The sequence below is a fragment of the Myripristis murdjan genome, chromosome 15 (assembly GCF_902150065.1).
Source record: "Myripristis murdjan chromosome 15, fMyrMur1.1, whole genome shotgun sequence".
Taxonomy (NCBI): domain Eukaryota; kingdom Metazoa; phylum Chordata; class Actinopteri; order Holocentriformes; family Holocentridae; genus Myripristis; species Myripristis murdjan.
In genome coordinates, this window is record NC_043994.1 from 12641415 (window position 1) to 12669051 (window position 27637).

At 41.4% G+C, this 27637-nt stretch overlaps 1 long non-coding RNA gene across 1 annotated transcript; it reads left to right on the plus strand.

The window, feature by feature from the left end:
• Positions 1–5331: 5331 nt before the first annotated feature.
• On the plus strand, positions 5332–26921 carry LOC115372852 (uncharacterized). Its single transcript, XR_003929485.1, has 4 exons — positions 5332–5451; positions 6019–6094; positions 25819–25976; positions 26620–26921. It is a non-coding gene; the product is annotated as an uncharacterized LOC115372852 (long non-coding RNA).
• Positions 26922–27637: the final 716 nt, after the last annotated feature.

The window sequence follows — 27637 nt, forward strand, 5'->3', positions numbered from 1 at the left end:
CTGGGTCAGCCGTCAGGTTACCTCACCGGAATGCAAAACACTGCTTTTATAACATACTGTTAACTAGTCTACGGTTTTCAACTCGACAGGGCAGCTAAAGAGCACAGAAATAGTTTTCTAACACTTAAATCCAGTGGGGTTCACTACAACGAACTTACTGTTTTATAATTTATCAAAAAGGTTTTTTTTTTTTTTTTTTTTGTTTGTTTGTTTGTTTGTTTGTTTGTTTGTTTTAACTTATTTTGATTTTTTCCACTATAAAAAGTTTTTACCCACTATTGAAATGCAATTACTCAATGTCACAAAAATTCTTTACACTTTTAGTCAAATTATGCAAAAAGTGAAAAGGGTGTGTTGCTTATTTTAGCCTATGTCTACATTTTTCAATACTTGGTATGGCCATTGTTTGTCTTAATCACAGTGCTCACACATAACAGCAGAGAAACCAGACATCATGTTTATTTTTTGTTTTTGTTTTTTCCAAAATTTGACAGTCCACATTATTTGCCTGGAGAGTGTAGCCTATTCTCCTTTTTTTCTCCTCAAAAGTTTCCAGAGATGTTTGGGGGCTGTGGAGGGAAGGTATGTAAGTCTGCATTCCTCTCTCTTCCTTGGACTTCAAATAAATCTGGAACAGCTTCAACACATGCTTGGATTCATTGCTCTACTGGAAAGTGAATCCCCTTCCACACAATTTAAAGCCTGACAAGATGCCATTGCACAGCACAGTGGTACTTTTCTTTGGTCGGTGGTTGATCCAGTGCAAGTTACCAGCTCCACAGAATGCAAAACATCCTCACACCTGAATATTTTCACCAGCTTTTGTGCTCTGCTGCTGCATCTCCTCAAATATCCTCACCATTTGCAACCTTTAACTTCAAACTTTCATCTGTGAACCAGATAGATAAGAGTTTCTTTCAGTTTTGAACAGTGAAATTTTGGTATTGTTTTGCCCATGCTAAACGTTTTGACTTGTTTTGTCATTGAAGTGGTTTGGAAACTCCTACTCTGCTATTAAGGCTGTGGTTTGTCAGCCATGAACATTTCTGACTGTAATTTCCCCAACTGGAATAGGCCATTGTTTGATCAGTTGTATCTTGGATGCAGATGCTGCTCGGTCTTGTAAAGAGCTTAGTTTGATGTTCATATATCACTTTAGCTCTGCTGCCTGGCCTTACACTGGGTGGAAATGACTTGGGTTGTGTAAATCTCTCCAGAGTGTTGTACTACCCCCTGTAAAAGTGACAGTGTCGATGTAATTTGGTGCTGGGATAGTTTTTCAGCACTCAGGAGAACAATTTGGCCTTAAACTCTTTCATTAAGCTCTCTTGACACTGTTATGGGCACTGGAAAATATTTTTTCAGTGGATGTCCTTTTCACCATTAAAGCCTTAGCTGTAGTTACAATAATACATAATTGATATTTGAATGAAATATACAGTGTGACAGCAAGTTGAGTACGTTGAAGAACTTAATTTATCCAGTGGCCCTGATAGCTCTGATAGTCTTTAACTTGTGATGAGCAGGGGATAAACCCACTATGTTTTGTAGAGCAGATTTTATTTGGGATAAGTATGATAACCTACATGCAATACAATTTTAGATATTTATCACAGTATACCAAGCTGATTGAAAGTTACATGAGAATAGTCCCTTGAGGGGAGAGGAACAAATGAATGCTGTTCTGAAAATATAATTGATTTATTGTGGTTTATGATTATGGACTACAGTTCATAGTCTACTCACCTTTGTATTTACCAATATATATCTGAGGAAGAGGCTGCCTGAGAGTCTAATACTGTATCACAAACAGGGTCTACAATTTAGAGAAAGTTGTGACTTTCATTCTATTACTAAAGAATTATTATTATTATTATTATTATTATTATTATTATTATTACTAACACTAAGTTTCTGCCATCATCATATGTTATTCACTATTTTATCTTCAAAGTTATCATCACCCCATCTAATCCATCCCCATCATCATCGCCGTCTTCAGTGCCTAAGGCTGCATTATAAGCTACCATCTCAAAAATGCAAAATGAGAATATCAGAGGAAATTGGATCCGTTTCCTCAGTATGTCTGGTATGTATGCACTTTGTTGCATTTTTTCTGTTCTGGTTCCTATTCTATTTTATTTGATTCTATTCTATCCTATTCTATTCATAGACCTGCATACATATCGAGGAATTCAACTGATGTAAGCAACAGAAGCAATCATTTAAAATCTAGCATTGAGATTTGCTATACCTTTTTCTTAAATATGGAGGATTTTTCCCAGTTAAAATTGAGAATTAGGTCTTCTATGATTAACTGTGTGAATGATCAGTGCACCCGGATTGCCTTGAAAACTATGCAAATTTATAGAAATAGTCCATATTAATAATAACTCAAAAGCTGAGGGTGTAACGTTCTGACATACTGTAGCTTTTACCGTATTGGTTTTTACCTTGGTTAGGGAAACTTGCACTGTGATGAGGGGACTGCCCACTCTGCTGTAAAGATAGCACATCTGTCTTAAGCCAGATATCTGTAACCCAGAGATATGTTGTTCCTCACCTTCCAACTTTATGGGTTTTTATCTTGTCCCAGTGGACCGACTGGAACAACATAATGATGACTGCTAAACAAAAAGTCATAATGCTCTTCACCTCTAAGGGTCAGCACACTTCCACTGTTTGCCCAGCTGCTCACATCTATCGAGCACCGCCGTTGAGGAAAGACTATCTGCTGACAGTGATGCATGAGTCGGGGGGTAGCTTTTCTTGAAGCCCCATAATCCCTTGTTGAATTCCCCTTGACAGGTGACGCCTCCCCTTTGGTTTACTGGTAGCCAGTTTGGTTTCACAAGGTGGAAAAGTGAGTTTTAAACTTCAAAATGGAACGTGAACAATCCCTCTTGGTTTTATTTAGGCTAAAATATTTCACATTTTTTATTCTTTTGCAGCCAAAGAAGAGATATCGCTTTTTATACAGGCTTTTTGTAACATATTTATAGCTTATTTTACAGTGTCACTGCACTTGGTAAATGAGAATTTACTAGAAACAAACTTGTGCCACATATCTGACCCAGCTCACAGCTTAAAGTATCAGAAGGGCTTGACCTGTTTTTGATTATTTGCGTTGAACTAGTATGCTTTAGTTGGTTGCTTAAACTGCGTTTGTTTGCATTACCTACAGCAGTGAGTGGTGTTTGCATTAGCAGAGACCTAATCCTACTGTTCATTCAAGGTGTGCTGCCTCAAAGAGCTGCTGTATGGAGAAAATCATTAAGAGTATCCAAGTCCAAACTGACTTGACCTGGACACAAACACATGTGCACACTTGCAGAGAGGGAGAGATCCTGTAAGGGGACACAGAGAGATAGAGGCTCGGCTGGTAGGGGAGGGGATACAGCACTTGCCCCAAATAACCCCACACACAGGCCAATCAGGTTACTGCACGAATGGATGAACTGCAGTCGGGTGTCCAGATGTCACTGGATCAACACTCTCATGTACTGGGAGACAGCACTACATATCCACGAGATCCTGCTCCATCCTAGGATTAGATGTGACATGTGACATTAGACGTGACCGGGCTCTCTGAAGGACTCTACTGTCTTTTCTCATGCTACTCTCCATTTAGAATCATACTCATAACGCTTTGAGTCAGAATATCCTGCCTGTACCAAGTGAAGCTTTGGACAGTGGACAAATCCAGCCACATCTATTACTTGAGACGAGGGAGTTTTCTGTGTTTTTTTTTTTTTGTTCCAGGTATAGCAGAGTATCTGTACAGTGTCAGTCAGATTAAACCCTTAATTTAACAACATTGATTGAACTTAATAGTCGTCACAGACTTCTCTTATTTTTGCATGAGGCCCATTGCAGGCAGTTAAACTGTGATTGGAAAGCTTTCAGGCACATCCTGACTTATCAGTAAAGGACACTCCTGAGGTGCTGAGGCAATAGGATCGGGGTCCACTGGTCCAGGATGAGAGGGAATGAAGAGCTACATGCAGTTCACACCCTACAGAAAAGCACACAGAAAATTACCTTCCATCATCCTCCTTAAGCTAAACAAATATCCCAGAGAGCAGAATCATAAAAGAGCACATCCAGAACTAGTCTGGTGTGTTTGCTCTGGCCTGTTTGGATGGTTGTTGCTGCAGTAATTGATGTGGCCATCCAGGTCGGCTACACACACACGAGGTCTGCTCGTCCTTCAATACTTCAGTATCACAGATCAGCTCTGTGGCTAAACATGAGAAAAGAGCAACATTGAGAAGGAAGGAGTTCAGGCTCGTAAGATTGACAGCAGGAGGAGTCAGCTGTTAGAGAGAGAGTGAGTGTATGTTTGAGAGAGAGGCTGTGTTAATCTGTGTCAGGGCTCATCTATTCTTAGCCTGTCCCAACGGCCGGCAGAAATATGAGAGACACACGAGGGGACAGCAACAGGCCCCGTTAAATTTAGAGAGGGTCACAGAACAGTGACAGAAGCCCTCAGTGCAGCACTGGGCACCACGTGTGTGTACATACGAGTGTCTGGAAGACGGGGTGGGAGGTGCCTGGGAGTGTCTGTGTGTTAACGTGCAGCGCTCTTCTTTAACATATTTACCTGCATATTTGCATTAACATGGCCTGCTGAGAAAAACTGCACTGAAGAGAGTCTAGCTGTCAATGAAGTTGGGACATCTCTGGAACTATTTTCTTGTCTTCCATATCATGTCCATCTCCCTTGTCGTCATCACCCATGTTGTTACTTCAATGCCTGTCAGTTTTCTCCCTTAGGTCAAAACCCTGTTTTACATGAGAGTTTTCAAAAACCATTGGGTTCGCAATAGATAAGTAGTTCAGACTTGGGTAGAGGGATCCCTCTAGTGCCCTCAGTTAGAAATTACATTTACTGACTGAATTGTGTGAGGATACAGCAAGGTTGAGAAGGGCTGAGCTGCAGCCTTGGAGCCACAACCAGAGGATCCTTATTCATCCTTAATGACATCCTAGATGGCACTGGAATATATAACTGGAATATAACTGCTAATTAATATTGGTCACAGGTAAATGCAGGTTGGTGGACATAAATGCAGAAACAACAGAAACTTGAGGAAAAATAAGCAAAGACATGAAGGAGCAAAACATGGGAAGCACAGGGGAAGCAATTACAACAAGCTGATAAGGAATAACGGCAAACATAAAGGTATAAATACACACAGGACCAATCACCAGAGCAAAACACAGAGTGGGAGGGCTCTGGAGTCTGGAGGGAAACACACAGATTGGCTTACAAGGAAGACAATGAGGGTGCGGCAGGGAGAAACACGAGGGCAGAGCCAACAAGACGAGGCTAAAACTCAACAGGTGTGCAGAGGGAAACAACCAGACAAGACTACAGGACAACATGAAGGACAAAAGAGCATGAAAACCAAAATGCCGAAACACAAATAGTCCATCAGTAGTGTCCAGGTAACACCATAGGAATACTAAAAGTTGCCTGCTTTCATACTACTTGTGATATTCAGGCAGTGTTTACTGTGCAAGCTGGGTAAAGGCATGTTTTCATTAAACATTAATGAATCCACAAAGCTGAACATGAACAGGATTCTGAACATTTTAGTTTGCTTTTATATTGAGGATCCAGGCAGGGTTGCAAGCTCGCTGCAAAACAGCATCTTGTCAGGAAAAAAATAAAATAAAATAAACACTAGTGATCAGTCAGACTTCAGGCTTAAACTAAAGGGTGTTGGTATTCTGTGAGACAGGAGTGCTTGTTGAGGGTTGAGAGATCAGGGGTGCAGACCAAAATGAATGAGGGAGAGCTCATCTTCTGCACATAAGCAGTGTTTCTGTTCACATGGTGTTCAACACGTCCAAGGCTTTCATGAGCTCATTCATCTTGGTGGTGAAAGAGTTCTGCTCTGTCGTTTATTAGAACATTAAAAAGTCACTTTTTCACAGCTTCAACATTTGCTGCAGCTGTCAGTGAGCAGCTTGCACCAAACCCATCAATAACCTTTTTTTTTTCCCCCCCAGATGCTGGACATGTCATGGACGCCCTGGTGCTGCACTACTAGAATGTTCTGACTCAGCCTGAGCAACATAGATACAGGTAATGCAAGTTATGTGTATTGAACTCATAAATTAGTTTCTCCTTGGATCAACTAATCCCAGCCCTCACTTCTATCTGAAAATATACAAAACACTTCACTGGTCTGCTAAACATGCCAAGCATATATGAAGTAGTTCAAGCTACATAATCCTGTGATAGTTACGCAAACAAAGATAGGAAAGCTATGGACTAGGCTTTTTTTCAGAGCAGTATAACATGTAAGTACACACTCATCTTCTGTAATAGGATTTAAATTAACTTAACAAGATATTTGTCAGTAAAACAGGGCCTCTGTGAAAAGAGAAAGAAGAAAAAAATGTAATTATTGAGAAACTGAACTTACCAGTGCAAACCACATGGTGGCAGCGTAGGCCTGGTTGAGTTTTGAATGGCCAGTCAGTCGGACATGAGACCAGAGTTGTTCAAAACTACTGGATGGGCACAAATATTTCAGTTACTTTATTTCCTTTTTCTTTTCCCTTTCTCCCTTTTTTTTTGTCTTTTTCTTTTCTTTTTTGCATTCAAAACTGTCAAAAACTGACATTTAAGTATTGACATTTCTGTGCTCTTTAACCATTAGACCATGTTCATTCATCATGCTTATACTAATTTTACAACAGGCAGCACATCAGGTCATTTTGATAAATCCAGAGTGACAATGACAAATTAAATTCTATACACTGCTTGGTGTTAATTTTATTTTTATTTTTTTCATGGTCATGCACTTGTGTTTGAATGATTACTACAGCCCCGGTAGAGATTATAACTATTCATTTCTCAAAATAATTACCTTATAGGTAACATGAATCCTATCTGTTATATGGCAGGATGACCCATATGAACATTATGCCATCCATAAATGTTCCAAAGGCATTTAGAAAACAAAAATACCTTTTTAACATCTAAATTTAGAAGTCTAGTCCATGTTATATGTGTGCATGAGAGAGAGAGACGTAGAGATTCACAAAGATGGACAGGGACCCATTGTGCTCTTCCTCTTCTTCTGCAGATATTAAAATACAGCCTCAGCCAGAACTGGACATAGACAGCCTTTGATCCTCACACCTCGCCATTCATGAGCTTCCTGCACTCACCAATAGGTTTATTGTTGCTCTCTGCAACTCTCATACAGTTTGGTTGAGGGGCTGCATCAACAGCATTGTTTCTGGGTTGTCATGGTGTCTGATTGTTGTGTATCATGTCACGCGCCCCATCACAGCCAGACGTCCCTCTGAGCCTGCAACCGATCCCATGGTCGCCATGACATTTACCCTGGCAACCAGAAGAGGCTGGCAAATGGGAGGGGTGGTGGTGGTGGGTGGGGGGAGGGGGGTCAGGGGAGTTGGTGGTGTTGTGTTGGTGTTGTGTCACCTCACATCCCAGTCGTAGTTTGGTCAAATGTCTCATGTATGTGTTGGAAAGAATTAAACCCAGATACAACAAACGGAAAACTCAAAAGTTGTATAGGGCTGCAACTAATGCATATTTTCACTGTTGATCAATCTGTGAATTATGTTTTCGATTAATCTATTAATGATTTCATTGGCTAAAAAAAAAAAAAAAAAAAAAAAAAAAAAATGATAAATGTCAATCCCAGAATCCCAGAATCCACAATGATGTCTTCAAATTGCTTCCCTCATCCAATAAGTAGGCAAGAAAAATCCTAGAAAAAAAATCCCATAGAGCTGAGAAAAGACAGTATTTCTTAGCTTTTGTAAAGTCATAATGATAAAATATTTGGCATTTTTATTTGATAAATTACTAAAACGACGAATCGGTTATCCAAATCATAGTCGATTAATTTTCTGGCTGTCGACTAAAAGATTAATCGACTAACTGTTTCAGCTCTAAACTCTTGATTCATCAGTCCAGTGCTGGAGCCCTGCTCAGTGAGAGACTTCAAAAACAAGATACAGTTCAATCAATATAACAGATACAGGTTAAACACAGGTCCCCCAAATAAAACCACTAAACATTAACCAGTGGGCCAAAGTTTAACCTCTCCAGTCCAAAGTTCTGTTTAGGCTCTTAGTGGTAAAAAAAAAAAAAAAAAAAAGAAAAGAAAAAAAAAAGAAAAAAGTTAAGAGCACTACACAAATAAGATGAAAAATGTAATTTAGTTTAATCTGTTGGTAGCGGATAACTGTGATTTCATGGTGTTTATGACACTGAAAACTGACACTGACTGTAGGTTTTTTAAATGAAAACACACCAGCAGAGGCTGCTGGGCGCACACACACACTGACTGGAAACTAAACTGGCTTGTATACAGGACACTTAGAGGAAAATCCCTCTGCTTTTTGACAGACTGGAAATGTAGTCATCATTCAGTGTTTGTACATCAGTGTGATGTCCGAGTGTATATTTACCCCTGTGAACAAAGCTGGCAGGTCATTTCCAGGCAGGTCAGTTATCTGTTTACTCATTATAGTTCCCTCTTCATATTATGATTTAGTTTATTTATTTAGTCTATGATGGTTTTAATATAGTCCACACATGTACAGGTATTTTTGAAAACAGGGTTTTCCTCCTTTGCTCTCAAAAACAATTCAATCCACATAAGGAATAATTAAAAAAAAAAAAAAAAAAAACTCCATCCACATGAAAGCTACATGATAAACACAATCGGAGCGTTAAATAGTAGAGTGTGAACATAATTTAGAAGTTCAGTTCAGCTCATCTGTGCTCAGCCTGATGCATTTGGTTAAATGGTGTAAATGGTTTATTTGAGCAGTGTTATTGGTGTGATGTAGTTTGTTTCAACAGCATGGAAGCCTTTCAGACCTCTTAGGATGACTCATGCATATTGTTAGTGAGACTTTTTTTTTTTTTTTTTGCTTTCTTCATGATTACATCATAAACACTTGAAACAGATTCATACAATAATGAACACAATATTCTTTGTACCTTTTCTTTGGTAGTGATCTTCCTTTAGTTTTTACAAACGGAAACCTGGAGAAAGCTACAAGAAACTGATGGTTAGGACATCAGAATCAAATTTTCATGAATCTCAGCTTATGTTGTAAGTACAATATTCATGTGGGAGACTACCATCCCTAAATAGGAACCCAGGCCTCTCCAGGACTGTGGTGCCTCCGGGGCTCCAAGCCTTGAGGGGCATGAGGCTGAAAGGGAAAGCCAGAGAGGAGACTCCGAGGCCAGGCTTGCTAGCTGGCCAGCAGGGGGTCTCATCACTCTCTCCACACTTCTGCTGTCAGAGCTTTTGTTCCTGCAGCATTACTCACTCACAAGGCCCTGCCTCCCAGGTAACTATACTGCTGAGCTGGTGCTGCTGGACAGAGAGAGAGAGGGAGAGGGGGAGAGAGAGAGAGAGAGAGAGAGAGAGAGAGAGAGAGAGAGAGAGAGAGAGAGAGAGAGAGAGAGAGAGTTGGGTGGTGGGGTGGGGGGTGGCTGACTTAAGTTCACATTAACAATCAGGTTACTTTACCCTTACCCTTAACTTATCACTTAATGTTAGTCAACTAGAGGTGACAGCTTAAAGATACAATTCACCAGAAAAGAAACCAACAATTTTTTTTTTTTTTTTTTTTTCTTATGTCTTGGTATGACATTTACCTCACTTATATTGATTACATGAATTTGCTTGGAGAGTTACTGGAGAGTTGACAAGTCAGATTTTTTCCTGTCAGTGATGTCACTTGGATAATATATCTTCCAAGAAGTGTTTTAATAAATAAAATCATTTGTGCTATAAAAACTGGGGGGAAAAAAAAAAAAAAAAAAAAGTTTGTTTGTTGGTGTGTTTGTTGGTAAAAACTGGGGGGAGAATTTGGGGGAAAACATGCAAACAAACAGCCTTGAGCCAAACTGAGAAATACTTTTGCAAAAAACATACATTAATTTCCCAGTTAGGAGGCTTTGGTTCAATAAAGCGGACTTTCTTGAAATTCAAATTAAAAATGACCAACACGTAATAATAGTAAATATATGATAAAATGTGTCGCAAAAATTTATTGCAAACATCTATCTGTATTAAAGGTTAAATTGCAGCTTCACAGTGGAGATCTCAGCCCCTGGTCAAATGCTGCCATATTACAATCATAAAAAAATAGGAGAATGACCTGTTTAAGTTTAAAATGATAAAACAATACATTTCTTAATATGTCAGCATCATCAGAGAAGTATAGTATTCATATAATAGTAAAAAGTACAGTATTGTAAAATGTAATAGACAGCATCTGAATAGGTTTGCCCCCCCCCACCCTGTAATTCTTATTTTTGTCAGACATTTGAATCATTTAATGAAGCATCATTTTGTCTTGCATCATTTCGTGGGACTGCGAGTAGAAAAGTTTCTGCTCACTTCTTCTCATCTGTTCTGGTGAAAAGATGCTGTATAATAACAGGGTGCAGATTCACTTTCATTTGTCTACCATAACAACACAGCTACTCTCATGTCGCCCAATCCCTCAGAGACCAAATATGGATTTTAATGACTTCCTGTCTTCTGCCTTCCTTCACACCTCTCCATTTATTTCCAGTGACTATTCAAATTTACATCTGAGAGAAGCTTACCCCCCGGTGTCAAGGCATATAGGAAACACAATTCAATAAACAAAGAGGGAACATGTTGAACATTCATGCAGGTATCACGCTGTGTTTTTTAAATATTGTGGATTTTTTTTGTGCTGAATGTTTTTAGTTTTTACCTGGTAATTATCTGTGCCTTAATTCTCATCGAGCAAATTTGCAATACCCCAAGCAAATATGATTGTTTACCACTTTTTGGCTGTTACAAGACTGTTATCAAGCATCATTTCCAGACAATTTTCTCTTTTCTTAACAACAGAAACTTTTCTTCTCGCTTTAAGGGAAAGTACTAGTTTAAAGTTACTCATTTATTCACAATACACCGCGCTGCTCAAAGTCCCAAGAATTACCATATTCCTAAATGGGCTCACATTATTTTTGTCTCTTTAAGGGACATTATTAATTAGTTACCAAAGAGAGGACATTAGCAAAGTCCAGCAGAGGAGTGTGTGTGTGTGTGTGTGTGTGTGTGTGTGTGTGTGTGTGTGTGTGTGTGTGTGTTTGTTCTGCAATCTTAGGAAAGGCTCCCAATTCAAACAGAGTGACAGATGTGCTGGCCTTAAATGTTTTCATTATTGTCAAATCGTCGTGGCTTGTGTCAGGTATTATTTTAACACATCACACACTGCGGAACTGCGTGTGTGTGTGTGTGTGTGTGTGTGTGTGTGTGTTTGATGGCCCATACTGGCCCCAGGGCGTTAAGAGGCTTAAGTGGCAGGTCAGTGTAGACTTATAAATCATTGTAATGGTTCACACACTGACTGTGGAAGCCCTGATGGAGCTGAAACAAGGGTCTGCGTGGCCCCACAGTGTGTGTGTGTGTGTGTGTGTGTGTGTGTGTTTCTGTGTATCTGTGTTTGTATGTTAACATTCCAGTGTGTACATGGCAATGCATGTATATCTATGTGTATTACACGTCTCTGGGGTGCACATGTGCAGGCGTTTGTATACGTGTGCTGTATGCCTATGTGTGTGTGTGCGCGCTGCATATAGTTGAGCCTACACCTGTGGATGCGTGTGGGCTTACTGCGCAGTATGTGTGCATGCATGACTGTGTGTGGGTGTATGTGTGTGTGTTGTTACTGTATCTCTCTGGGTACCTGTGTATCACTATGCAAATTTTGTGTGTATGTACGCACACTTTGCATTATGTATCGATATGCTGGGTTTTGCATGAGCGTGTGTGTGTGTGTGAGAGAGAGAGAGAGCTGCCTGCTAACTTGTGTCTGGCTCCAACACCTCTCCCTCTCTCTCTCCGGCTCTGAGTGGCGCAGCTTTGTGAGCCATCAAAGGCCTAAAGCAAAGAGACATGGGTCTTAATTGTTGTGCTTTATCAGGGGGATAAAGGCGGGATGGGCATCAATTTAGAACGCCTTTATTAGACTACAAAGAGCGACAGACTGAGGGAGAGATAATTGGCAGAGAGGGGAGAGGAGGAAGGGATAAAAGAGGACAGGATGGAGAGACAAGAAGGATAGGAGATGTGCATGGAAGTGTATTTGATCAGGTAGTTATAGAGCAGACAGGAACAGCAGATTCAGAGGCTGGTGAAATGAAACAGAACAGGTTGAATGAGTCCCCACCCATAACTTAACAAACTGACAAATATTATCTTAATAATGTATTTTGAATTCCAAAATATTATCCATCTTGTGGCGAAAAACTCAAATTCTTATTTCTGCCTTGGCTAACTCAGTTGTTCTGGGTGATGGGGATGTTGTTAAAAAAATGGTTTAAATTAAATGTTTGCCTATATCTGTTGAAAGAGTATTATATTTAAATGTCTCCCCACCATTTTCTTGGATTTCCCTGAATTTAAATGTTTGCAGAGCTGAGAGTCAGATATTTGTCGAGGAATTATATTTTATTTTACAGCATCGCGCGCTGTTGCGATAGAGCCGCTGCTTAACTTTCCTGTGTTCAACAGCTTGTTAATGTGCCTGGGTAATGCTGGCCTGCTTCTATTACATCTGATCTGATGTGTTTTCTGATTTTACTGCAGCGATACGAGGACGGCAAAGCATTTCCAATCTGTCCACTACACAGCACGCACCAGCTACTGATTCTGTCATTTAGTTTTGATGCAGTTTAACAAGTGTAATAGGTGAGCGGGGGCCACTGAAGGAAATGGTCTAAAATCCGAGTAACTATTCTATTCTATTCTATTCTATTCTATTCTATTCTATTCTTTTCTTTTCTGTCCTGTGCTTTTCTACACTGCACTGTTTTGCTTTGTTTTATTGTGTTCTGTTCAGTTTTGTTCTTTTCTGTTTATTTCTGTTTTATTCTGTTCTGTGCTGTTTTGTTGTATTCTGTCCTGTTTTCTACTATATTGTTCTGATTTTTCTCTGTACTGCTCTGTTTTATTTTGTTTTGTTTATTCTATTCTATTCTATTCTATTCTATTCTATTCTATTCTATTCTATTCTATTCTATTCTGTTGTAATTAAGCAGCACAGGATCAATAGTGGGGTTCACAGTCTTTAAGTAAAGTCTCATTCCCACAAACCGGACTCAGTCATTTCCCTGGTTCACACACACACTGCCTTGGCCACCTCAGGCTGCTGAGTGCAGAAGAAAGCCCCTGTGCCTCTCCTCTCCAGCCCTGACATGAATATATGAGTGTTTTTATGTGCGCAGTCAAAAGGCTTCGCTGAGTTAAGTGGCCTTGTTGTATTCTGCTCGGGCCCTAATGGCTTCCAGGGGGTGTTGGGGGTGGGGGTGGATGAAGGAGAGGCCTGCGGTACCATGCCTAATCAGCCTTTCTCGCCAGGGTCAAGACTTTCTGTCTGGGTCCGCGGTGCTCCCTGCCACCGAGGACTCGCCCATTCAAGCGCACAATGTCCCTGTCAGTCCCGACAACACTTCCTGCCTCTGCTGGCTCCAGCCCTCGCAGGGATACACAATATTTCACAGCTCCCAACAATGGCCTGTCTGCCTGCACCCACCATATGGTTACTATGGGCCGCAATATTGACACACATCACTAATTATTCAAAGACCTGAGAGAGGGAGTGAGGGAGCGGCCAAGAGGGAGCGGAGGAAGGCGTCTGCCAGTCGGTTCTGTCTGCGGCCGGCTTGGAGAGGTGGAGCCCTGGAAACTCTGAGGTTCTGCTTGTTGGCGTGATTGATGAACATACAGATTCAGAGCTCATCTAATTGGGCTTGGAAAAAAAATCTCCAAAATTGGAGCTGAAAGGTTTTTACCTGCAACATACCTATATGGATGGTGGGGTGCATTTATTATTTTATTTTATTTTATTTTATTTTATTTTATTTTATTTTATTTTATTTTATTTTATTTTATTTTATTTTATCTCATTTTATTTTATTTCATTTTATTTATTGTCAGTCTAGGCATCTTTTGGCAGTTCCCAAATGACTTTAAGAGAAAAAAAAGAAGTAAAGGAGCTAAGAAAAATATCAATAATGCAAAAATCATTTTAAAAACATCACTGTATTTATTTGTGTTTATTTTCTCTCTCGAGTCATGTTGGCCAACACCTCTGCTAGGATAATTGGTTTTCCCACACCCAGTCTCTCAGAGCTCAGCAGTAAGGCCATTGCACACACTGCAAACACAACAGAGCAGGACATTACACACCCACTCAATCACCACGTCACCCCGCTGCCCTCTGGGTGCAGGTACAGACCCCTGAGGTGCAGGAGGGCTCACTTTAGTAAAATCCTGGTATCTGCACCATAGCTGCCATAAACAGCATTTCTCACTGAATGACCGATAAGGCCTGATATTTGCCGCTGCCTCTTGTTATTCTGTGCTCATGTATGTACAAGCCTAACAAACTAACCAACACAGAGGGAAAAGTCCTTAAGCTGAGGCTATTTTGATTTGCTGTGAGTCGAGGATATTATCCATATTGGCTCTGCTTTGTGTGAACAGAAGGACATCTGGGCTTCAGTCTATAGACATCCAGCACACCTCTGTCACACATATGTCTCTTCTTATTCCCACAGGGGCTCCCTTAATGGCATGGCAAGCCATATAATACCATTACATGGTTTGATTTTTGGCTTGGCCACAGCTAAACTGCAGAGGTCACAAACAACAAGAAAACAAAAATCTGGCAGTAAAATCAGCATCAAAGCATTTAGTTAACTCATAAAGATATTGACTTATATTATACTGATGACCACCAGTGGAAATAAAGGCTCATAGAAAAAAAATTGGTTAGATTAAACCCATGCTTCAGTCCTTATGCAAATATGAAAAATTAAGACATACATAATTTAATAATGATTTGATTTAATTTAATTTAATTAATTTATTGATCGATTGATTTAATTAAACACTAAATCTAATTATGTCACTTTGAATAGGGTTAATTACTCATATTCATGGTATTGTTTTCTGAAGACAAGCAGAACACTGCAATATTAGTTTCATTATTGGAGGGTTATATGAGCACGTCAACACTATACTTTGCATGTGTTTTTGCAATTTAAATTTCACTATATACACAATATCTAAAATACCTTCAGTGGTTAATTTATTTTATAGCTGCTACTTGTGTTGACATCCGACCTTTATGCCTTAAAGCACTGGATAAACTGCGGGAAAGTTACATGGGAACAAGGCAAATACAAAAGGAGCAGTACAACCACAGTTTATAGCAGGAGGGAAATCAATCATGTTTCTTGCTGCCTGTAAAGCAAGAGGCACAGATGACAATCCTAGGCAAGAGTCCACAAAAATGGTATTAGCTCGGGATTTCCCTCTGGCACGTGGATTATCGTACTCAAAGTAACTAAAACACATAAATCATAAAGGAAGATGTAAAGGATGGAGGCAGAGTTTATGTTTTAATCATGTTTTCCTTTTGATTTGTCTTAGCTTGGTAGACAAATGAGGACTGTTGTGGTGACTCTATCGCTAAGTCTTTCCAAGCAAAAAGTCCCTTGGGCAATATGTCTGAATCACTTATGCTACAGACTGTCTTGCAGTATTTCTGCCTCCACATCTCCTGAGCATCTTGCACTGCTATCCCAGCCCCATGCGCTGTAAACTGCGGCATAAAGCAAAATACAACTCTCCGCTTCCTCCTCGCCTCGGAAAGTCAGCTAATTAACTGCTGTCTGCTCTACTGTGAAATTGTTCTCTGATTGTTTAATTGAGCTTCAGTGTCTGCGCCAGTCTGTTATTATGGTTTACCTAATGTTAAATATTATCAATAAAATACATGGTACTGAAATACTGTTTTGTTTTTTGTTTTTTATCACAGCTTTGGCAGGAGGCAGCGTTTTGGTTTGAAAATGTTTAAACAGCGGAATTAGTTTCAGATCTAGTAGATTTTCCAAACTTTGCCTTGTAGGGATCATTAACTTTAAAAAATCCAGTGTTAAATGGAACTTGTTTCTTGCAGTCAGAGTTAATTTGCAAAAATGGCCAAATGCGATTCCTAAAAACAAAAACAAAATTGTTGTATGTAATGTTTTGCATAAAACTTACTTTCAGAATCCAAAATCCCAAATTTTGACGCAAAAGCCAGTTGATTTTACTGTACCTAGAAAAAAAGACATGTTTTATAGAAATTATAGAAAGTTTTTGCAAACAAACTCTAAACAGGTTGACATAAGCCCAAATGAACTCACCCACCTCTTCCAACCTCCAACTCCACCCCCCTAGCAGCACCCCAGCGCCCCGTGTACCCCAACCCCTGCAGAAGCCCCAGCCTGTCCCGGCCAGTCTGCCCCCCTGAGTGGTGGGAATGTCCTCCTGTGCAGCAGGCCGTGACCAGCCCATGTTGGGACAGGCCTCAGCTCTCCACTCCACAGAGCAATTGATTGACAACCCTCACTGAGGGAGGTGGGATTCCTCACCTGTCAATCAACTGTGCTTTTGGAGATGAAGACGCCATGTATGGGATGATAACGGGATAGTGGAGCTGTGGAGGCAGACTGGTTGACGGACGTGTATTTGGTGATGTTCTCTGAAATAATGTTTGAGTAAAATTGATGAAAATAATCTCTCCTCTCTCTCTCCTCTCCTCCCTGGTCCTCAGCAGCTAGGTAAAGTTAGCTTGTTGGCTGAGGGTGAAGGTTGCCACAGGTCCAGATGTTCCTGAGGTTTCCGATCCCTCTCACGGCTCGGTGTGATGTGCTGTGCCACATCTGTCTGGGCAGAGGAATGCCATATTGCTTCCCATCTGCCACATGGCACACACAGACACACACACACATGCGCACACACAGAGAAACAGAGGCACACACATGCAGTGTGCCCAGAAACTGCCCATTTTAACCAGGGCCATAAATAGTGTAATTCATGGGTGTGAAACAGCAGGTTTTTAAGAGCGCTCAGAGGAGCAAAGCAGAGCTGGAACCTTTGGCAGCTGATGGACAGATTTTCTGTTCCTGGTAGCCACATGAAACACTGTGAGCTGCACATTGAACACACCAAGACAGAGAGGCAATGCAGCCCTGCTGGTGTAGGAAGATGAGAGGAAGACCATCTTTGCCTGCCTCTTTCTGGTTCCCTTTCTTTGCCTCTCCATTCCTTTTCTCTGTCTGTTTTTGTGTCCCTCACCGTCTGTCTTGTCTCTTTTCCTCGCTCTCTTTCTGCTCTCTCTCTCTGTCCTTTTTTGAGCCAGGGGGGCAGTATGGAAGTGAATGTCACCCCTGTCCCAATGTTACTTCGGGGAAATTGACTCCTTAGCCTCGGCGCTGTTGGCAGCCATATGCTGATGTTTTCATATTCCAGAGAAATGAGGAGAGGGAGTCATAAAGACTGCTAAAGTCAGAATTACAACCCTGGCTACCACTGGCGAGGAGAGGGAAAGGCCCCTTCTGTCACACCACAAGCGCTGTTAAAGCCCCAATCCCTAAGTCCCGCAAAGTGCCATGGGCTTCTGAAGTACCACATTAACACCGGCATTTCAGCGAAAGTTAGGCAGTTTTTTTTCTTTTACATCGCTCCATTGGCAGGCGATATACTCTTATTTATGGCTTGTGTGGTGGAGAGGCAGAGCTCGGCAGCATGTTTAGATTCACTTTCCTATTAAACATTCACAACTGGGTAGAGGACAAGGCCCATTTTTGTCGCTCCACTGATTGTGGCTTTAGGAGACATCACTGTCTTCCTCTGTATGGGCTGTAGAGCTATAGGCAGTGGTTCCAGCTTATCTATATTTCATGCTTTTATCTGCTCCCATCGTTTAATTAGGCAGTTAGCGGCTCTGTAAATTCCAGTGAGAGCAAACTTTTACCTCGTTGCAAAGTTGTGCTGATGTTGAGCTTTTCTAGGAGACAGAGGAATTTGATTACCTTGCATTCACAATGTCTTAAGTTACTGAGGAGCTGTGTTATTTGTGTAACATATCTAGTATGAGACTTAGAGGGAAAATATCCTCTTCTTCCATTTTCCTTCTTACTGAAAGGAAGAAATAAATTGCAGTGAGAGAAACTGATGATGCCACTTATTCACTGCAAGTCTCATATTCAGTATCTTGAAAACATGTGGGATGATTTCAAATTATATATTATATATATATATATATATATATATATATATTTTACTAGTGGGCTAATCTCCTTTTTTCTGCCTTGTTTCAACATATTTATGCTGGTATCCATGCAGAAAAATTTCTGCATTAGAAGTGGGATTATGTCATCCCACCTCCAGTTTTTTTTTTTTTTTTAAGAAAAAATGGATTTTAAGGTTACAAATTACAACAAATACTTTATTAAGGTGGAGATGTTATTGCAGTGTTGGGTGAGTTTTCCCATCTTCCAAGTAATTCAAGTGTTTTAAACTCGTCACAACCATTTTACACCCACAACTTCCCAGTCCATAATAAGCTGGTACGCCTGCTATGATATGTATATTATGCATTTTTTTCTCTTTTTTTACAAGGATGGATATAAACTCAATGGCATATTGCAAGTAATGACCAGTTGTATGTGTCCTAAGTTGTCACATAAAACTACCTAGTTTTCCAACACTTGTCCTGGGAGCAGGATATTATTGTACATGTATGCTGGGGTTCAGGGGCCCAGCATCCAGCTCAGGGTGCTTTGGTAATTTGGACTACTGTTACCAGGCGGCCTCCCTAACCAAACTGCCAAGCTGCGGCCCATCACAAAATGACAAAATGACATGACATGACCTCTAGTAAAGCAGACACAGAGAGAGAGAGAGAGGGAGAGAGGCAGAGAGAGAGAGAGAGGGGACTTGCATTGCCTCCCTACACAGCTCGGCTTGCTGGCTGCTCCAACACCTTGCGAACTTTACAGCGTTAAGCCATGTCATTGGTCCAACGGGTCCCCTGTGAGCCAATCAGGGCTGTTATGTAAGTGTTGGGTGTTTGAAAATGGCGGTGGCCGGCCACTCAGTTATGGCTTGTTGCTGATAATCGGTGGCGTGGCGTGGTGCGGCGTGCGGCTGACAGATGCCTGCTCCAGCTGGTACAGGGGGGGTTTATCGCCCGGTTGGAACGCGGGTCCTCACACCCCTCCACTGCGCTGGCCACCGTCGCTGCGTTTAATGAGTCACGAATTGCCTGTTTGTCTTCTGCTCCCTGCTGTTTCTGCACTCCCCCTTCCAGAACAATCCCTGAAACACATGCTGCTGCGCTCCGCAGAGCAGCCAGACAGGCAGGCACAGCCAAACTGCTATAAAGAACAAAGTTGTCATTTTTTTTTCTTTCTTGCTTTTTTGTCATTTTTTTTTTCTTCTCGGGCATTTGACTAAGAGAGGGACGGGCTGTTCTGTAATAAAGCTGCCTTTTCAGATGCTCTGCCTGACCTCGCCAATATGGCTGCCCTGAGAAACCAGTGCCCATTTGAAGCCCCTGACAAACACATAAATGGCTCTATAATTGGGCCGCTTTGTTGTGTGAGGCACTGGCTCGTCTGAAAGTGCCGCTCAACACTTTGTGGGAAATGGAGTTACATTATGACAACACATGGCGGTTGCTAAAGAGAGCAGAAACTGGCACGCGGATGAGACATAAGCAGGTGGTGTTGACATAGAAATGGCTTGTTTTAAGTCAGTAGAAAACCACAATTTGAAAAAAGAAAGTTTTCAGTGACAACTAAACAGATCACACATTCGTCTGTGGGCCAGCGACAAGAGCTGTGTGACTGAGGCAGAGAGAGAGGATCTGCCTCGCCACCCAACACACAGTCCAAGTAAACACAGAGACGCTTGGATGACCATCAAATGGACCAGAGCATGCACACACACACACGCACACACACACACACACACACACACACACACACACACACACACACACACACACTCACACACACAGACAGAAGGGTTGTTTGTAGCCTGTACTAGGGATGTTCCACAAGCTGCCCAGAGCTTTGCCTTAATCTCACCTGTTTAATCTGCAAGGTTGGGCGACAGCTTCTGTGACGGAACAGGTGGCTCAAACAACTGCTGCTGGACAAAGTCAGAGAGAAGACTCTTCTGGAAAAGTTTTGGACAGTTGATTTAAGTGCCAATTGGATTTCTTGAGCATATTAATTGCGGGTACAAACTTCTGCATTCTCAACGAGAAATGCTACAAAGAGAAAATGCTCACACTTTTTATTGTGACTCCCCACGCAGGTGTATATCACAGGAAATCTGCAGTTGAATTCTCTGCTACTGTAAAAGCAAATCAAACCTTTAGACTTTGTATCATGAAGTCTGTCAATCTCTTTCTGGAAATAAAGAGGCTGACTTCTCTACCAATCATATGTTGTATAAGTTTGTGTTTGTGTGAAGTTTGATTTTCCTGTGTGATCAAATATCCAAAACAACCAGCATGTATAAAATACCTCTCACAAAGGTTGAGGCACCTCTGGAAGAAATGCATACACAAGCACCCACCCACCCACAGACACACACACACACACACACACACACACACACAGGCATACACTGGAGTCCCTCTGCAGCAGAAGAGGTGAGAACTATCTGAGGAATCTTGGCAGAGATCGGTTTCTGCTCAGTGCCGTGAAATCCTCATTCTGCGGGCCTGCTCTTTGTGGCCAGCTCCGACTTCTTGGAGTGGCATTCTTCTCATTGTACAGGTCACCGAGACAGAGGCGGCCGACCTGAAAAGATCCTCGGTGGGGGGAAACAATGGCTTAAGGCAGCCCATAAATGTCTCCTGTTCAGCTCCGGCCCATTGACTCTTCGCCTCCCCGCCAAGCAGGGCCCTGTCAGACCAGCCCCTCTCTCTAACAGCTTAATTAGCAGAAAGAACGACAATGTCCCAGCCTGTTTTGGCTGAAATTAAACAGAAAAGGCCCAAAAGCTGCTCTCTCCGCCTCTCATTGTCCCTGTGCGGTCTGCGATGACAGGGCTCTGACTTTTCTGTTCAACATAGTACAAATAAAACAACATTCCTACACCGCTCTGTGAAAAGCATGACAACTGGCTGATGGACAATCAGAGGGGAGTTTGTTTTGGCTCTCAGCTTGGTTCATGCAAGCCGGCAGTTTAAAAAAGACGTTTTCTTCTTTTTTTGGTGCGTTTTGTTATTCCTGTAAGTTTTACAGTGTTCGCTCAGTTCATTTTACACAGGGTGTAGTATTTGGGCTTTATTATGGAAATGAAAATGGCTATATGAGAGGAAATGTACAACTTATGGTGAGGTGTGATAAAGGCTCCAGAGGCACACAGGGACGTAACCTCGGCATTCCACAGGGGTGAATCCTTTATCTGGAGCTTGCCGGCTGAAGGCTTTGGTCTAAACTCAATATGATTTTCATTTTTCATGATAATGGTGATGGCGATGATGATAATGCAGTTTGCATTGTGATGCTAATGTGAGTTCCTGGCGTCACAGGGAGACTGTGAGAGGAGATGCTAGACTGGTGTCCACCACGCTGGCTTTGAACCTCCTTTTGCCCTTCTGTCTGTCCGTCTGACTGACTGATGGGTTGTGTCTGTCCGACTGAACCACTTGTCTGTCTTTCAGTCTGTCCACCTACCTACATGTTTCTGTCAGTCAGTCTGTCTGTCTCTCGCTCTCAGTGTGTGTCGTTGTGTTTCCAGCTGTTTGCAGATGTCCTCTACATATCTTTCCATCAGTGCACACCTGCCTTTTTGATATTTTCCCATACCACTCCTCTCTTCCTCTTTCTGTAAATCCAGTCTTCTCACACTTCTCCATATTTTTCTCTCTATCTGTCTGTCCCACTCTCTCTCCATCTGTCTGTGCCCCATCTTTCCATATCTCCCCCTTGTCATTCTTTGTTTCATTTCTTTTATCCGCGGTTCACATCAAACACTGGCACCAGATTGATTCTCATGTGAACAAGGCTGCAGTGGGGGGCCAGGGGCCAGGGACCTCCCCTCCCCAGGCTTTGAGGCCCCTTCCCGGCCCGCTCGCTGCCGTTCGGTGACCCCCCTCTGCCCCCCCCGTTGTGGGATGGACCGTGGAAATCGCAAAACACACTGCCTTTCACTTGGCCGTGTCAGAGGCAAACGGACCCCATCCACACACTGACTGTTGTTGCCGGGGTAAGGAGAATCCCCACACATACAACCCCTTCTGTTCCCAGACCCAAACTCCGTCTCCATGGTGATGCACCTGGTGACAGAGGTGCATGCAGGATCAGTGGTTTCCACGCTGAAGGTGTGTAAGTGTAATTCTACAGATCTGCAGCCTTACCATGACACATCAAGAGAACACAAGGCAGTCAAGTGTGTCAGATAAAAGTATCTCCGTCTCCCAGTGTCATTTAAAGACAAAACCAAACTAAAATTTGAAACGTTCCTACTATGGTAAAAACAGCATCCCATGCCACCCTCAACACACCTTGTCTTGACTTAAACTGGTAAAAACATGATAGGCAGTACATTGCTCAAAGGCTAAACATAAAACAAACTCATTAACTAGGAAAATGGTCAGAAATTAATCAGCAATGCCGCCTAAATTCTTACAGCCCTAGATTTTTAGACGTTCCTTTGTTACAACTTCACACAAAGTAATGGTCAGTTCGTTCCACCTAAATCCACCTATATCAACCCTTTGTAGCCACAATATATAATAAGACTCTGACAGGACCTTGAAGGCAGCTTAATGTTTTCTTTTGTCACATTTATGCACGACACAATCAGTCTGTCATCGTCAGCTCAGACAGTTGAACTATATGGACTCACGGCATGATGAATTAAGGACCCCCCTCCTTCCGTCCCTAGAATAACAGCCTCAAGGGTTAGTATGACCCACTGACACTGGGTGTGATGGTGCTGGGAACCTTGTGCTCCTAGTAGGGACACCTAGGGCAAACTAGTCTCACCTGAGAATAAGAAGACCCCTATAAGGAAACATCAGAAATAACTGAGAACTGGTGGGGCCTGGTGTTTGGATGAAAACCTGTAGCTTAACATGAATCTCTGATGAGGAAAGGTTGCCCTGATCTGAAGCCAAGTGGTGAGTTACTCTTGGATTTACAAGATAATAGGACCTTAACAGTTGTGTAAGTAAACATGCCAACAAGAGGATGCTCAAGACAGACACTCAAGACAAGAGAAAGGATGGTTTAAGACACAGAAAGATGGTTTAAGAGCTTAGAATGCATAAAAAATCTTTTCATTACTTTTGTGTGCATATATTTTTTCTTATTTTTTCATAATTTAAATTGTAATCCGTACAGCATGAATACGCAATTTAAATGTAGCATTAAAATATAAGAATTATTTTATTTAGATGTATGTAAATGTAATTTGTATGCATGTAATTGAGCTTTTATGATTGCTATTTTTGAAAGATAGTCAATTCTTGATATGCGTCCCTATGAAGTATGTAATTTTTAAAGGGAGGCAAAAGTCAATTGGATCATTGGTAAGGGAACATAGACAGAGTGTGTATGTGTATGTTGTGTGTGTCCCTCAGGAAAACACCCTGAACAGGCTGTCAGTTGCTCAAACCGACGCCAATGGGCAATTTAGTGCCTTCAGTCCACCCGCTTGCCTGCGTTTGGACTGTGGGAGGAAACTGCATGGAAGAATGAACCCAGGAAGACAGAACACGCCGACTCCACACAGAAACGGCTCAAACCTGGGTCTTTCTTGCTCATGAAGTCACACTGGTAGCCACTGAGCAGCCATATGCTGCACCTGATTAAACAATGGGTTATACTCTTTCATAAAAACATATGAATACATTTTGTTTTGGCTCAAGGTTCGAAAGTGTGGCACATTTTCACCGGTAAGGCTCAATGTGTCCATCCATATGCTCAGTTTACCCCGGAGTAAACAAGGACCAACCTTTTCACTCCCACTAAAACTGTAGTAGCTACAAACATATTTTAATTTCCAAGGATGCCTGACAACCTTCATTATACATAGCAATGATGATGATTATCTGAAACAAATGCATTCATTTTGCAAAAAAAATCTTTCTTACTTACACATAAAAGGTGTGTATTTCCATTTATGTGGAAATGTGTGACATGAGTTGTGAGGCAGGGCTCGCAGTGCACACCAGCCTGATCTGACTAGTTAGGCTGGTAGCTTGAGGATAGTCAGGATTTTGCAACCCCATGACAGAGTTTAGGCAGCAAATTTTGATCAAGTGATCTTGTTATTACTTTTTTTTTTTTAACATTTCACATGCTCAAATATGTAAATACTCACAAATTCAACATTTTGCTGCTTCTCCCAGTCACACCAGGGGGCAAGAGTGCATGAAATAAGGTTGGATCACTGACAGTACCATTGTATTCTTTACTTATACAAGATTACAATAATCTCCTATAAAGGAACATCGACATATATATTTGTACATAATTATGTGTATATATTCATATATGTGATTCTTGTGATAATGAGCGTATAGCAGAAACTACTAGAAGAATTTTAGTGCTCTTTTTTATTTTATGAACAGAAACAAACATGGGCTCAAATGTAAAACACATTATGCTTTAATATCAGTCTTTAAGGATATTATATCTTCAATTTAAACATTACAATATTAAATACAAAAATCAGTCCTCCCATGATGATAAAATTGTACAGTTTTATTGAAAAATGCCCTTTTTGTTTAAGTTAGTGTGCATCACTTACCAAGAATATGCAAATGAGAGGTTCATGATGGCAATGCAGTTTAAATGAGCTAAACTTCTTCGACCTGTATGCTGGGTAAAACTCATTTTGAAGCTACAACTCTGACACCCCTGCATCTCCCTCTGTAAAGCTCCCCTGCCGGCTTGTTGATTGTAGCAGAAGACACAGTAGAGGCTGATTGTACCATTTTATGTGAGGAAGTGTAATGACTGGGCAAAATTACAAACGCTGTATTGATTTCACGTTATTCTCCTTCTCATTTGCAGAACTGCCTCAGTTTTGCAAGTAAATTGAAGCATATCACATCTTGCCTCATGGAGTAAAAGCCAAGAGAATCAAGGCAGCTTACACGTTTCACTGAGTGGATTTGAATGTGCGTCTTTGTCTCCTTCGTCTGTTTAGCAGTGGTGATGCCCTACACCGCCTCTGTGATGGCTAAGCTTGTTGTCCAAAATCCACAAAATCCTTTTGGACCAAAAGAGTTTAAATGAGCAAATGGCCAATAAAAAAAAAAAAAATAAAAATAAATAAATAAATAAATAAATAAATATAAAATAAAATAAAATAAAATAAAATAAAATAAAAACGTGTGTGTGTGTGTGTGTGTGTGTGTGTGTGTGTGTGTGTGTCTGCACTCAAGGAGTCTTACAGGGGAACCTCAGTTATTTAAATCTAAAACAAGGAAACTGAGCCATTAAACATCCAGGGATGTGAAAGAAAAGATAAATAGTAAAATTTTAGCCACTGAAATATTTTACAACAAGCACTGTAAATGTGGCTGTACTGGGTGTTTTCTGGAAAAAGATTCTCATGTGTGTTTCAAGTTTAAATGAGCTCAGATTGTGTCTCCGACCATTCCACAAGTGTGAATGCCTGCAATTTGTGCAGATTTTGGAAAAGTGATGTTTTGCTGTCTAAACACAGTTTCTTTTTTTTTTGTCATTTTTGCTTTATTTGATAGCAACAGTAGAGAGAGTCAGGAAAGGCAGGAGAGAGAGAGGGTCACATGCAGCAAAGAGCCTGGGCCGCTGCGATAAGGTCTCACTTTTGATATGTGGTACGTGCTCTACCAGGTGAGCCACCACGGCGTCCCATGAACTCTGTTGAATGTGTCAAAATAATTGTCTACTTTTGTATTTTGCAGGGCCAAAGAGTGAAGGCTGTAAAGCCTGGGAAAAGGTTTGACAGATAATCACCGATCCACTGATCACATTGTGGACACGTCCTATCTTCCAAAAATGTCTGTCTTAGGCTGCATCTCCGCTGAGACAAACCACTTGAGGAGAGCAACCATGTGCAAAGGTCAGTTCCCACAGTCTGTTCACTTCACAGTCTGAGCTGTATCTGTATATATTATGTCTCCACAGCAGGATGTTGAAGGACTACGCGCCAGTACAGACATGTGAACCTCATCAAGACTGAAGCCCAGTGTGCTCTTTACTTTACCAATTTAGTATTTATACCATTGGTGCTGTACTGCACTGTTTTTGTCTGTTTTTTCGACATGCAAACCATTTAAAGCTCTCTCCAAATGACAATGCAGTCAAATTTAGGAATTTAGGATTTCTAAACAGTGAAATAAACACGGGACAAGTGATCCGCTCCCTCAGTGCTCCACGCTACACACCTGAACCTGCCTTTACTGTGACTGGGACTTGATGGAAGTCAGTTTTTAGTTTCAACATTTTATTGATGTGTGTCTAATGTAAAGAGGGTACAACAATCAATAATGGAAAGGAACACAACACCAAAGGATTTTAACACCAAATTCATGACCAAAAATAAAAAAATAAAAAAATAGATAAAAACACTGACCATAAAGTAAATTTACATATGAGTACCAGAAGTCCAGGTATGTGGTCATGAGAGGTCTTATAAATCTTAATCTGGTGTGATTACAGATTAATTCTGAAAATATGTCAAAAATGGTTGCCACCTCTTTCAGAAGGAGTCTGTGGAGCCTTTGAGGGGGAGCTTGAGTTTCTCCAAGTGGAGGCACAACATGGATCATCACTCAACTCCACTTCAAGTTACTATTAGTCTTGGAGGCAGAACCATGACCCATGGACGTCACTTGCTGTAGATGCTGGAGATTAAATCCATCACTTTTTAAGGTTAACAGTCTCCAGAAAGTGTTCGAAACTTAGGTGCCATGATGACTTTGCTGGGATGGGCCCTGCCTTTGGAGTCTTAAATGTCCAAATACATGCAATCTTTCCCTGTCAGATGCAGAGAACTCTGATTAACTGACCATTCGAACCGTACAACAAACAACAACAGCAATAAAACACTGTAGCAGCGGGTGTTCAGTGCTGCAGTTGTGTGTGCTGGAATTCAAGGTATTCGTGTTGAGTTGTGCTTTTTCTGTAACTGTAACTGAATTTATGTTCACCTCCATTTTTTCTCTCCTGTCGTTGAAGAGTTCAAGTTTATACCAGCAGTCCTGGCCACAAAAGATTTCATTGAATTTAACCATTATACTGATATACGCATGGTCATTGTGGTGATTTTACACCTCTCGTCTAGCCAGGGCTTTGATGACCCGTCAATAAATCCGCCGGAAACAAGTGATGTTGTGACTCTTTCTGTGTTTTTTTTCAATTGGACGGTCAACCATGAAGTTCAGCCCTGGGACAGCCTTGTGCCTCACTGCGCCAGTATTGTCAATTTCCTGACTGCTTGAAGACATACAGCCCACATAACTTATTTTTTTAACAGCGAGGCTCTTTGAGAGCGTTCGTGGCTGAACCATATTTAACCCTTCTGTGTCAGACCACCCGCTAGTGGCTGGGCCTCTGGCGGCCCATTCACTACCGCCGGCACCGTCAGGCCAGCCAAATATGATATAGAGCCGGGTCGCAGACGAGCCGCACAATTTATGCCCCCCAAAACCCAAACATCTTTAGAAGACGTGTTGTGCGCTCGCTCACAAAGGCTCCGTGGGCCACAATGTCACAGCAGCA